At 34.9% G+C, this 12,023-nt stretch overlaps 1 pseudogene; it reads right to left on the bottom strand.

Moving 5' to 3' along the window:
• Window positions 1–332: 332 nt before the first annotated feature.
• Window positions 333–9,357, bottom strand: LOC149563735 (GDSL esterase/lipase At4g26790-like; annotated as a pseudogene).
• Between the last annotated feature and the right edge of the window lie 2,666 nt (window positions 9,358–12,023).

Here is a 12,023-nt window from a genome sequence, read left to right on the forward strand (position 1 = left end):
TAAAATAAATAAAAGTGGAACATGAATATGTATTCCAATAATACCTATTGGGTGGAATTGCCAAAATTGGAATTTATATTCCTATTTTACTTTGTATTCCAATTCTGATTTGGCGCATCCAAATGAAGAATTCAAAATTTTAAGAATTTACATATGCCTATTCTGCTTGTATTCTCATTGCCAAACAGGCCTTAAGAGACAATTACTTGTATATTGATAGATATAACATTAGATGTTAGGTGGCTTATAAAATTTTTATAGTTATCCACGTTTCTTATTTGTTAAACCAAAATAGCAAAGTTTTTTTTTTTTAAAGCAAATTTATTATTAGTTCATTGCATCAAAACATTGGAAAACCAATCCTTGGCAATAATGTTATAGGCTTTGCTTGTTGGATGGAAGCTATCCCAAAATACATATTTCGAAGGGTCATTACAAGTTGGAGTCCCCTCATTGCATAATATGGATGCCTCTACAAGTCTAGTTCCACAGAAACCCCTCCTTATTTCTCCAAAACCTGTCATACAAAAAAGTTGATTTAAAATAAATCTCATTTAACTTTAAAATAATTGAGAACAAAGGATCTGAATGGATTTTACATTGCCTCTGATTATTATGTGCTTACCATATTTAGTGGGATTCTTAATGATATCATACAGTTTCTCATATATGTCATAATATGCTATTGCAAGTGCAAGAAAAATTTGAGTCGTCTCCTTTATTAAAGAAATTGTCTTCACATTGAAAGAAGCTGCAACTTCATTATACTTTTCATAGCAAGAGCCATTTAACACATTCTTTAAAGTTATCTGAGAAGGGCAGCAACCAAATGGTGGTAGCCCAACTATAACAAGTTTGGTAGCTCCCTCATTGAAAATACTTTGGAAAATGCACAACAATTATTATGAGAAGGCTTCTGGACAATCTGTCTGTTGAAAATATTAAAGGGTTATCTTGTCTAAATTACCTTTACAAATCCACGAAGGGATTGGAGAAGAATATCCTCGAACTGTGTAAGGCTATATTTCTCTTCCATGAGAGGATTTGTGTAGTAATTGTTGATAAAATCATTTGAACTCATGCTTAGAGCAAACATTGCTTCTGATATGATTTTGCTCGCATTCTCCTACCCTGTCATGTTTCCAAGCTACAAATGATAATACCAGAAGTTCTCCAGTTGTTTTCCCAACATTAACACTTTCTACAAATGGGAGATGTATTAGATTCAACACTTAGTTTTTCCATGAGTTAACTGCCTATATGTTAGAGTTATGAATCAGATAAAGGTAGATTTTGAAAGGATCACCACACCCTTTCAAAAAGAAAAGAATAAAAATAGTACTGAAGTATGTATGAAACACGAATACAACGTAAAATAAGGAAATGAAGAAAAAATAGCAATGGACTACACTTTCTAAAGGGTCACCAAGGACAAAATGTGAAGAAATATTAAAATAAATTCACAACCTTTAATTTTTGCTCGGCACTCACTATTGTCGAGTGACAGTTTTTCTCGGTAAACACTAAGAAATCGAGTGGCAAAAGAGTTTACCGAGTGAGCTTGGTAAATGAAGAATAAACAAATTGGTAGCCAAAGGATGCCGAGCGAGCTCAGTAGTGTGGATGCCGAGTGAACTCGGTAGCCATAGTAGGGTGGTGCTTGGTAGATGAAGATACCGAGTGAACTCGGTAGACACTGCAGAGATCAAACCTTTAACAAGACTTAACCGAGTGAAGACTTATAACGTGAATAAATTTCACCATTAAAAACCAGAGAGCCAGAACATGAAGCTTCCAAATAAACTTTTCAAATGCAATGAATAAAAGAAGAACAATGGATTCAAGTATGCTTGCATGCTTTCTATTCAACTTTGATTAAATCAGTACAAAATTTGGGAGCATTTGACTTCAACCAGAAAATCCTAAACTGGTAAAACTTGAACAACTTCAATACTTTAAACTTTAAACTTATAGCTCTAATGGTTGCATACAATAATGTCGAGAGCAATCACTACTTCATAGGTCGAATCAAAGAAACAATAAACTTATAGAATGACCAGAGAAGAAACATGTGCATCTGCAGGCATGAAATGAACTTCCTTCTGTCTCTACACTCTAATGACTAGATCTATTGATCACTTCTTCCTTCTTCCTTCTCTGCAACTTCTGAGCTCTTCAACTTCAACTTTCTCTCTGATCTGCTCTGTTGAACACTAATCTATTGAATCTAGTCAAATGAATCTAATCATTCTTTTTTTCATCTACAATAGAAAATCTCCCCCTCTTTTCCAAATTTCAAAAAACTCACCTACCAAGCAATAAATTCTTTTGATCATTATGCAAGCCGTCATGGAGGTAGGTGGGCATTTGGCTCAAGGGGCAAATAGCCATTTCATTTAATATTCCAACACTCCTGCTTTGTCCTGAGCCAAAAAAATGAGGATCACTGCTAATCCAAAGCAACTACACCAAGACACTCTCTTAGATGTACAAAACTTCCAATGCCTGATGGCTTTGTGAAAATGTCTGCTAGCTGCTGCTCAGACTTAAAAAATTCCATTTTGATATCCCCATTCTCCACCAACTCTCGGATGAAGTGATATCTAATTTCAATATTCTTGCTTCTCCCATGGAAGACTGGATTCTTGGACAATGCAATAGATGAGATGTTGTCACAATAAATTGTGGTTCCATCCTCTTGCCTTTCATTCAAATATGTCAAGATCCTTCTTAATTAGATAGCTTGACATGCTTCTGCATTTGCTACTATATATTCAACCTCTACTGTAGATTGAGCAACAATAGGTTGCTTTTTGGGTGCCCATGAAATTGCACCCAATCCCATATGAAATACATATCTAGAAGTGCTCTTCATATCATCTATACTTCCAGCCCAATCACTATCAGTATAACCAACCAACTTGAAATCATTTGCTACAGTATACAAAATTCCAAATCCCTTGGTACCATTCACATACCTTAGGATCCTCTTTCTTGCTTGTCAATGGGAATCCTTTGGTGTTTCCATAAATTTGGAAATCAAATTTACTACATACATTAGGTCTGGCCGAGTTGTAGTCAAATACATTAAACTTCCAACCATACTCTTGTATAGTGTTGGATCCACTCTCTTGCTAGAGTCTTCCTTGCTCAACTTCAGACCTACTATTGTTGGTGTTGGGGCTACCTTACTATTCTGCATTTTAAATCTCTCCAAGATATACCTTGCATATTTTTCTTGAGAGATGAAGATGCCATCATGCATTTGTTTTACTTCTATGTCTAGAAAGTATTTCAAGAGACCTAGGTCTATCATCTCAAATTCATTTTTCATGGCCTCTTTGAGCTCATCAATTAGATTCTTGTCATTACTAGTAAAAATTAAATCATCTACATATAAGACAACAATCAACACATTTTCATTTGATGCTTGATGTAGAGAGTAGGCTCACCATTTCTTTTGCTAAAGCCATTGCTCATCAAATATGAGTCAATCCTACTATACCATGCCCGTAGAGCTTGCTTGAGCCCATAAAGAGATTTCTTCAATCTATATACTTTGTTCTCTTCACCTGCTACTTCATAACCAGGTGGCTGCTCCACATATACTTCTTCCTTCAATACACCATTTAGGAAGGTGGACTTCACATCCATTTGATATACCTTCCATATGTGTTGAGCTGCAATTGCTATGATAGCATGCACGGTTTCTATTCTTGCAACTGGGGCATATGTCTCATCATAATCTCTTCCATACTATTGTTTGTAACCCTTGACTACCAGCCTTGTCTTATGCCTATCAATCTTTCCTTCAGCATTGCATTTGGTCTTGTAAACCCATTTTACTCCAATCATTTGCTTCTTGGGAGGCAAATCAGTTAGCTCCCATGTCTCATTCCTTTCTATAGCATCTATCTCCTCATCCATGGCTTTACACCATCTCTTCTCCTTAACAGCTTCTTCAAAATATATTGGATCACTATGAGAAAATAATGCAAAATTAACACTCTCATCATAATCTTCATACCTTTCATCTTGGTATATCTCCCTAAGACTCTTGGTCTTTCTTGATAACAAGGAGGAGAGTGTGCGATCAGAATCTTCAGTATTGCTACTTGGCACTGCCACTCGGTCATGCCTAGAGAAGCTTAGTAATGACTAAGGTTACTTGCCTTTTCTTCTATCTGATCCTTCCTCTTGTTTTTCATCAACATCTTCTTCATTCATAAATGACACTTTACTTGAGGTGCTCGGTGATTCATTAGTTGCTCCATACCATGACTAATTTTCAAAAAATTCCACATCTCTTGAAAGAGTCATCTTGTTATTCAATGGGTCATACAATTTGTATGCCTTTGATTCTAAGTTGTACCCTGTGAAGATGCACTTCACACCTTTGTCATCCAATTTTTGCCTTTTCTCTTTAGGCACATGTGCATATGCAACACATCCAAACACCCTTAGGTGTTCAATTATCCATCTTCTTCGTGACCATGCTTCAATTGGAATTCTGTCACGAATGGCATTTGTAGGACACCTATTAATTAGGTAAACTATTGTTTCCATAGCCTCTCCCCAAAATTTAGTTGGGAGACCTTTCTCTTTCATCATGATCCTTGCCATTTCAACAATGGTCCTATTCTTTCTTTTAGCCACTCCATTCTGCTCTGGTGTATAGCTGGTTGTGAGCTCTTTCTTTATACCATGTTGCTTGAAAAAATTTACAAAAGAATTGGAGGTATACTCCCCTCCTCTATTTGATCTAAGGACCTTGATATAGTGTCCACATTCTCTTTCAACCTGGGCTTTAAATTCTACAAATTTATCAAATGCTTCAGATTTATTCTTTAAGAAATACAGCCATGTCCTATGACTGAAATCATCAATAAATGTCATGAAATAGGTACTCCCCCCAATGGAAGTAACTTGCATAGGACCAACTAGGCTAGTATGCACTAACTCTAATGGATATCTAGCCCTCCTAGAATTTCCAGAATTAAAGGGAAGCCTATGTTGCTTACCCAAAATACAAGCCTCACACTTGTCACATGAATTTCCTATGTGTGAAAAACCTTCTACCATTCTTTTATTTGACATAAAATTTTAACCAGCATACCCAACATGACCATACCTGAGGTGCCATAGTCGTGAAGGGTCTTCAATCACACTCCATAGAGCTGATTGTGTGTGAGGTGTAGCACCAACTTGAGATGAGAAACATGTGTCTATCCTCAAGGGAAACATTTTGTTCTTTGTCATTTGAACTACTGCAAGTAAGTTCTTACTCTCATCGTTTTCATGAATGACACACGTGTCATTCTCCATTAGCACTTTGTATCCATTTTGAATGAGCTGACCAATGCTCATCAAATTGTGCTTCATACTAGGTGAAAAATACACATTTTGTATTTCCTTCTTCTCACCTTGCTTGGTGCAGACCATAATAGATCATTTTCCCACTACTAGTAGGGTTCCATTGTTACCCATTTTAATGTCAGATTTGAAACTTTTGTCAATGAATGAAAACAAAGTTTCATTACTACTCATGTGGTTGCTACATCCACTGTCGAGTTACCAAACCTTAGGGCTTCCTTCTTCACCAACATTACACATGATGAAGGCAGTGGCATTGTTTCCACTTCCCATATTCACATCAGCCACGTTTGCTTGTCCTGACTGATCATTTTGCTTCTTCCAGCATTCACTTGCATAATGCCCATATTTATGATAGTAGTAGCATTCTACATTACTCCTATTTGAGTTGTAGTTTTTCTTACCTCCTCTTGAAGTATTTCGTGAGCTACTTGCTCCATCTGCTCTTATTGAGCTTTCTGTTGCAGAATTTCTTTGTCCTCCATTACCTCGGCCTCTGTCTTTGGAGTTTCTACCTAAGCCATTTCTTCCTCTCCCCCTTCCTCTTGGGAAGAAGAAGATGTAGATCTATTGATCCTATGCTCATGGGTTTGAAGAGTACCCATCAACTCATCCATTGTAAAAACAGTGAGGTCTTTTGCCTCTTCTATGGTCATGACCAAATTGTCATATTTATGAGATAAACTCCTCAATATCTTCTCCACTATCCTCTGCTCTTAATAGTCTTCTCTATTTGACTTCAATTGGTTAATCACATTGGAGGTCCTTGAACTGAAATCTGCAACTGATTCATTTTCCTTCATCTGAAAGTTCTCAAACTCCCTCCTTATATTCCATAGCTTTACTATACGGACTTTATCAGTCCCCTTGAAGTTCGTCTCAAGGATATCTCAAGCTTCCTTTGCATAATTTGCTGCTGCAATCTTTGGGAATATTGTCTTTGTCATTGCTGCTTCAATCAAACTTAATGCCTTAGCATCCTTCCTCCTTGACTCTTTCAAATGAGTCTTTTGATTATTGGTAAGAGCAGCATACTGAGTTGGGTCTATCACGTCATTGAACCCATTAACTACAAACTCCCATAAATCATTGGCGACCATTATGGTCTTCATCTTCTTTGCCCGTGTATCATAATTTTGTCCATTGAAGGGTGGTGGCTGCTACCATATCTTTCCTGCATCTCCTGCCATGATAAATATCCCAGATAAAATTTCCCTAACTCACTGTGGATGTGGGGCCTCAAAGCTCTAATACTATGTGAAGAAATATGAAAATAAATTCACAACCTTTAATTTTTGCTCGACACTCACTATTGCCAAGTGACAGTTTTTTTCAGTAAACATTAAGAAACTGAGTGGCAGGAGAGTTTACCGAGTGAGCTCGGTAAATGAAGAACAAACAACTCAGTAGCCAAAGGATGTCGAGTGAGCTTGGTAGTGTGGATGTCAAGTGAACTTGATAGTGTGGATGCTGAGTGAACTCGGTAGCCACAGTAGGGTGGTGCTTGGTAGATGAAGATACCAAGTGAACTCGGTAGACACTGTAGAGATAAAACCTTTAACAAGACTTAATTGAGTGAAGACTTATAACATGAATAACTTTCACCATTAAAAATCAAAGAGCTAGAACATGAAGCTTCCAAATAAACTTTTCAAATGCAATGAATAGAAGAAGAACAATGGATTCAAGTATGCCTACTTGCTTTCTATTCAACTTTGATTAAATCATTACAAAATTTGGGAGCATTCGGCTTCAACCAGAAAACCATAAACTAGTAAAACTTGAACAACTTCAATACTTAGAAACTTTAAACTTGCAGCTCGAATGGCTGCATACAATAATGTCAGGAGCAATCACTGCTTCATAGGTCGAATCAAACAAATAATAAACTTATAGAATGACTAAAGAAGAAACACATGCATCTGTAGGCACGAAATGAACTTCCTTCTGTCTCTGCACTCTAACAACTGGATCTACTGATCACTTCTTTCGTCTTCCTTCTCTGCAACTTCTGAGCTCTTCAACTTCAACTCTCTCTCTAATCTGCTCTGCTAAACACTAATTTACTAAATCTAGTCGAATGAATCTAATCATTCCTTTTGTCATGTATAACAAAAATTTCACCCTCTTTTCCAGATTTCAAAAAACTCACCTACCAAACAATAAATTCTTTTGATCATTTTGCAAGCTGTCATGGAGGTAGGTGGGCATTTGGCTAAAGGGGCAAATGGCCATTTCATTTAATATTCCAACACAAAAGGGAAGCTCAAACAAGGTTAAGTATTAAATCAGAGGAATCCAAAGTCACCTAAAGTGCTTTAAATTCAAGTAACAAATGGAAATTCTTGGTTTGAATTCTAGAGAGTTCATAAAATTCTAGGTGGTATCAAAGGCTAGGCTAAAACCTTCAACCCAACCCATTTAATTGTTAAAAATTTACAGCCATTGGATCTAGCTAAAAGAGAAAGAAACAATACTTGAAGGAAAAATAAATAGAGAAAAACAGGGCTACTCAGAATAAAAAATATATTTTGCTACATTGTGCTCTTTCTTATTGACTAAAGAATGATTACATAATGCATGATTTATAAAAATTGAAACCACCTTTATCATGAGCAAATTATAGCAAAGAGTTTCAGTTATCACCAATCATGCAATGAGAAAGTGGAGTATATCTAAACTAGACAATAATTCTCCTTATTAGACTTAACTCATTTTAACTGACTGAATCCTCCGTAAATTATAGATGGGAACAAAGAATGTTAACACCAAAATCCAACACTAATGTCATGTAAGGAGGAGTGCTAGTAATAAGTCAAACCTGAACAAAAGAAGTGCTAGTAATAAGTCAAACTCGAACAAAAATGAGCCTATAGGAACCAATAGCTCGGTTAATAGATTATTCAAAGACCAAATAGAAGATCTTAGATTCGAGCTCTACCTGCTCAATAGAAATGTAATATGTTATCAATGTGAGGTCAATTGACCTAAGCACCTCATGTAGCTTAAAGAAGTGTGCTGATGATATGTTGAACAAAGGAGGGAAGGAGGGGTGCTGATAATATGTTGAATGAAGGAGGGATGCTTATAATAGTGCATTCCAAGAGCAAATGTTCCAATCCTAATGATCTATGAAAGCTAAATATAGTATCAATATCAGACCACGTTAAGATCCCCAAGCATCTATTATTAGATTAGGAGAATATTAACAATAAGCAAACTTAAACCAAAGATGGGTTAAATCTATCAAAATCAATAACTTAAAATTGGAACAATACCTAAGCAAACAAAAAGGAGACTCTAGGTTCAAGTCTAGCTCGTGTGTTAAAGCTCAAGAGAATGGACTGATAATACACTGCCTCAAATCAATTCAATTGATAAAGCACTCCAACAATAAGCAACCAAATTAATTGCAATAACCAAAGTTTGAGAGGTACTGCAATCGTATCCTGATGAAGCAGAACCAAAACAAACACCAGTGAGCAATTTTTTTCCTTGAAAATTGGGATCCAATGATGCGGGCAGCAAATCTGGAAGTCCTGAGAGTTCAGCTGTATCCATTCACGTCAGATATTAAATCATCACGAAATTTGCAATTGTAAGCATTAAAAAGATTTTTTTTAAATTTTTAACATCTAAATTATCCATCATCAGAATAAAGGGGTGCAAAGGAGTGCAAGCAAATAAAGATTACTTTAAAGACAAATTTCTAATTTATGTTAACCCATGAATGACATTAATAAGTTGTAACAACATCTTTCTAAAAATATATATGCATTGCAAAGAGAGCATTACAGATTATGTCCGTCGAAAATTTGCCATTTGTAAAGCGTATTGAGTTGATTGTTGTTTCCAGCATCTATTGTGGAGTCTCCAAAGACATAAAGAGCCGAAGCTATGGAAAGCATAGACTCCACTAATTGTCCAGCTAAACTTAGCAAAACAACAATACCCAACAAAATTAGATGCATTTGATCCCTCCATTGCTAATTTAGAGGCACAACTGCTATTACATGATAAAACTGCATGCCTGGTACACAAATTTTATAGTCAAAATGCATGATTTTTTATCGTGTATGAAAGGAATGAGGAATTATACAGCTGTTCTTTTGTGTTTCGGGCATTGAATAAAGTTTTTTTTGTTAGTTTTCCAAGCGTTTATGGTGTCTGAAAGATTATTCCATTGTGAAGTCAACCCCTTTTAAATCTGCCTGCGTGGGATTCAAATCTTCGCTTTATCCAAGGTCTGGCTAAAGCTGAGCCTTGGAAACAGGCTTTTTATGATTAGTCGTTCTGGCGAAAAAAATGGCTAACGAGTGATTTTTTAATATAGATGCTTCATTGGATATTTAAGTGAAGATTTCTTTTGATATTTGATGCTTTAGAGATAAACTTGGAAGGATGTGTTGACCTTAGGATAAAATTATTGTAAGGCTAATTAATGGTACAGTTGGAAGAGTTTGTTAGCAAATAAAACTGGCATGTTTTTTCTTAATTTAAGTTATTTTTATTATTTTTTATTCATATTTTTTATATATAAAAATTTGCTTAGTGTGTAAGTTGATTAAGAAATATTTTTAGTTTTTAAGATTTTCAGTTTTATTCTTATATTTTCCTTTGTTTTATATATTTTTTTGGAACTTATATTATTGTAATTTATTCTTTATAAATTATGAGAACATTCATTTTTCATCTTCTTTCTAAAACTTTTTTTTGATGAATAGTCTTTTTCTATTAATAAATAATATACCAGTTACAATTCACAAAAATAGGGTTAGAAGGGATAAAAGTACGGCCAGTCTCACCTAGGAAGCCATTTTTGGTTCTTTCAGCATTACCTCCAAGATGCCTTATTTCCTCTCACTTTTCCTCCTTGCAGCTATGGTCAGTTTTTCATTCTCTATTCCCACTATTATTTGGCACTAGCTATACGAAAAGTCTTTTTTTGGAAAAAACAAATGTCTAATAGTGGCTTTTTCTCAAATTTTTGTTGCTATTTTTTATTATAAAACATGCAAATCATGAAGAACAAATGCTGAAAATTTCACTAAATTTGAGTTTTCGATAGATAGATAGCCACATCCCTATTCTTTCTACTTGATAAATTGATTTCATTGACATCTAAATAGATGAATTTCTCTATCATGATGTCTTGATTTATTGGAATTGGCCATCTTTAAACATCACACATTACAGAAATAATGAGCTTGGAAAAATTAAATCAGCTTTGACTACTTAACATTTTTAGACTAGGAATCAAGTCTTAGTGTGTGATGTTTTAATCATCGAATTGGATATAGGGGTATTGTGATATTACTATCAAGTTTTAGTTGTGTAGTTTTTATTTCCATTTTATAGGTAGTGCTCGATTTAAAACACTTTGTCTTATAATAGTAATATGTTTTTACAGTCTATGATCTTATTGTCATGCATTTGAATAAGATTGTGTAGTCAACATTTCAAATGAGGATGAGAGAAAAAATGTCAAAGATCATGTATCGTTTAGTATGATTCAAAATGTTGAATCTTGAAAACTTACACACAATCTTATCCAATAATGCATCTTTGATGAAAATGAATGGAGCACTTATCACTCATTGCATCCTTCACAAAGGACAAACAAGAGATCTTTCTTTGGAGATCAGCACAACTTCCATTCAAACACACTTAATCATGGAGTTCCTCTAAGATTAAGTCTACTTAACTTGCTACACCACTTACAAAATCTTTAATAAATATGAAATTTTATAAACAGTTCATTATTGAACCTTAATTTATATCTTTCCAATATGAATTGTGTCTTCATTCTTATATTTATTCTACTGACTAATGTTTTCATTCAAGTTATCTGCATAGAGTCTCTTAATTCAAACACTCCTAATTGCTCTTCCATAAGTCTACTTAACTTTCTATCTGATTTATAAAATGTTCAACAAATATTGAACGTTATGAACCATTCGTTATAGAACTATTATGAACCATTTGTTATAGAATTGCTTAATGAAATAGTCTCTTTTATATTTATTCTAGTGACTAGTGTTTTCATTCCTAGTTGTCTGCATAGATGAGGATTTTCCTAATGCATTAGTTTATGTCGGTTCATTGCAATGATGAGTGCTCAAATATTTTTTAATAAATACTCTATGTGTTGTTGTTTTCATTGACAGGTAGTGCGCATAAGCTTCATTTCAGGATCTAGGTAAGTATACATTATGGTGTATTGTGGTGGAGGTGCAGCCCATGTACTGTTATTTTGTCTCATGAATATGAATATGTGTTTCTTCTTATTTTTCAGGTTTTCGTTAACATGGTGGGTTTATGTGTTCCCAGTGATAGTCGTGGCCATCACAACCATTAGATATTTCGATGCAGTGAAAAGTTTGATGCTTGCAATTAGCGCTTTCATTTTCTTCTTCTTTGGAATAGGGATTCTCGCTCTTCTCGTCATAACATCTCTGTTTTTATTGCCTTACAACAGCTGGGTTGTTGCCGTAATCAACCCAATCCATATTAGAAAAGGAAAATTTAATTGTAGTGGGATGTAAACGTTTTTATGAGACAATGAGAGGAGATAGGAAGGATTTTATGTGGACACATGGAGCTGATAAGAGTTTTGAGACTTTGAAACAAAAGGTTGCTTAGTTACTTAT

The sequence above is a fragment of the Cupressus sempervirens genome, chromosome 4, assembly GCF_028749045.1.
Source record: "Cupressus sempervirens isolate cs-2001-9-10 chromosome 4, ASM2874904v1, whole genome shotgun sequence".
Taxonomy (NCBI): domain Eukaryota; kingdom Viridiplantae; phylum Streptophyta; class Pinopsida; order Cupressales; family Cupressaceae; genus Cupressus; species Cupressus sempervirens.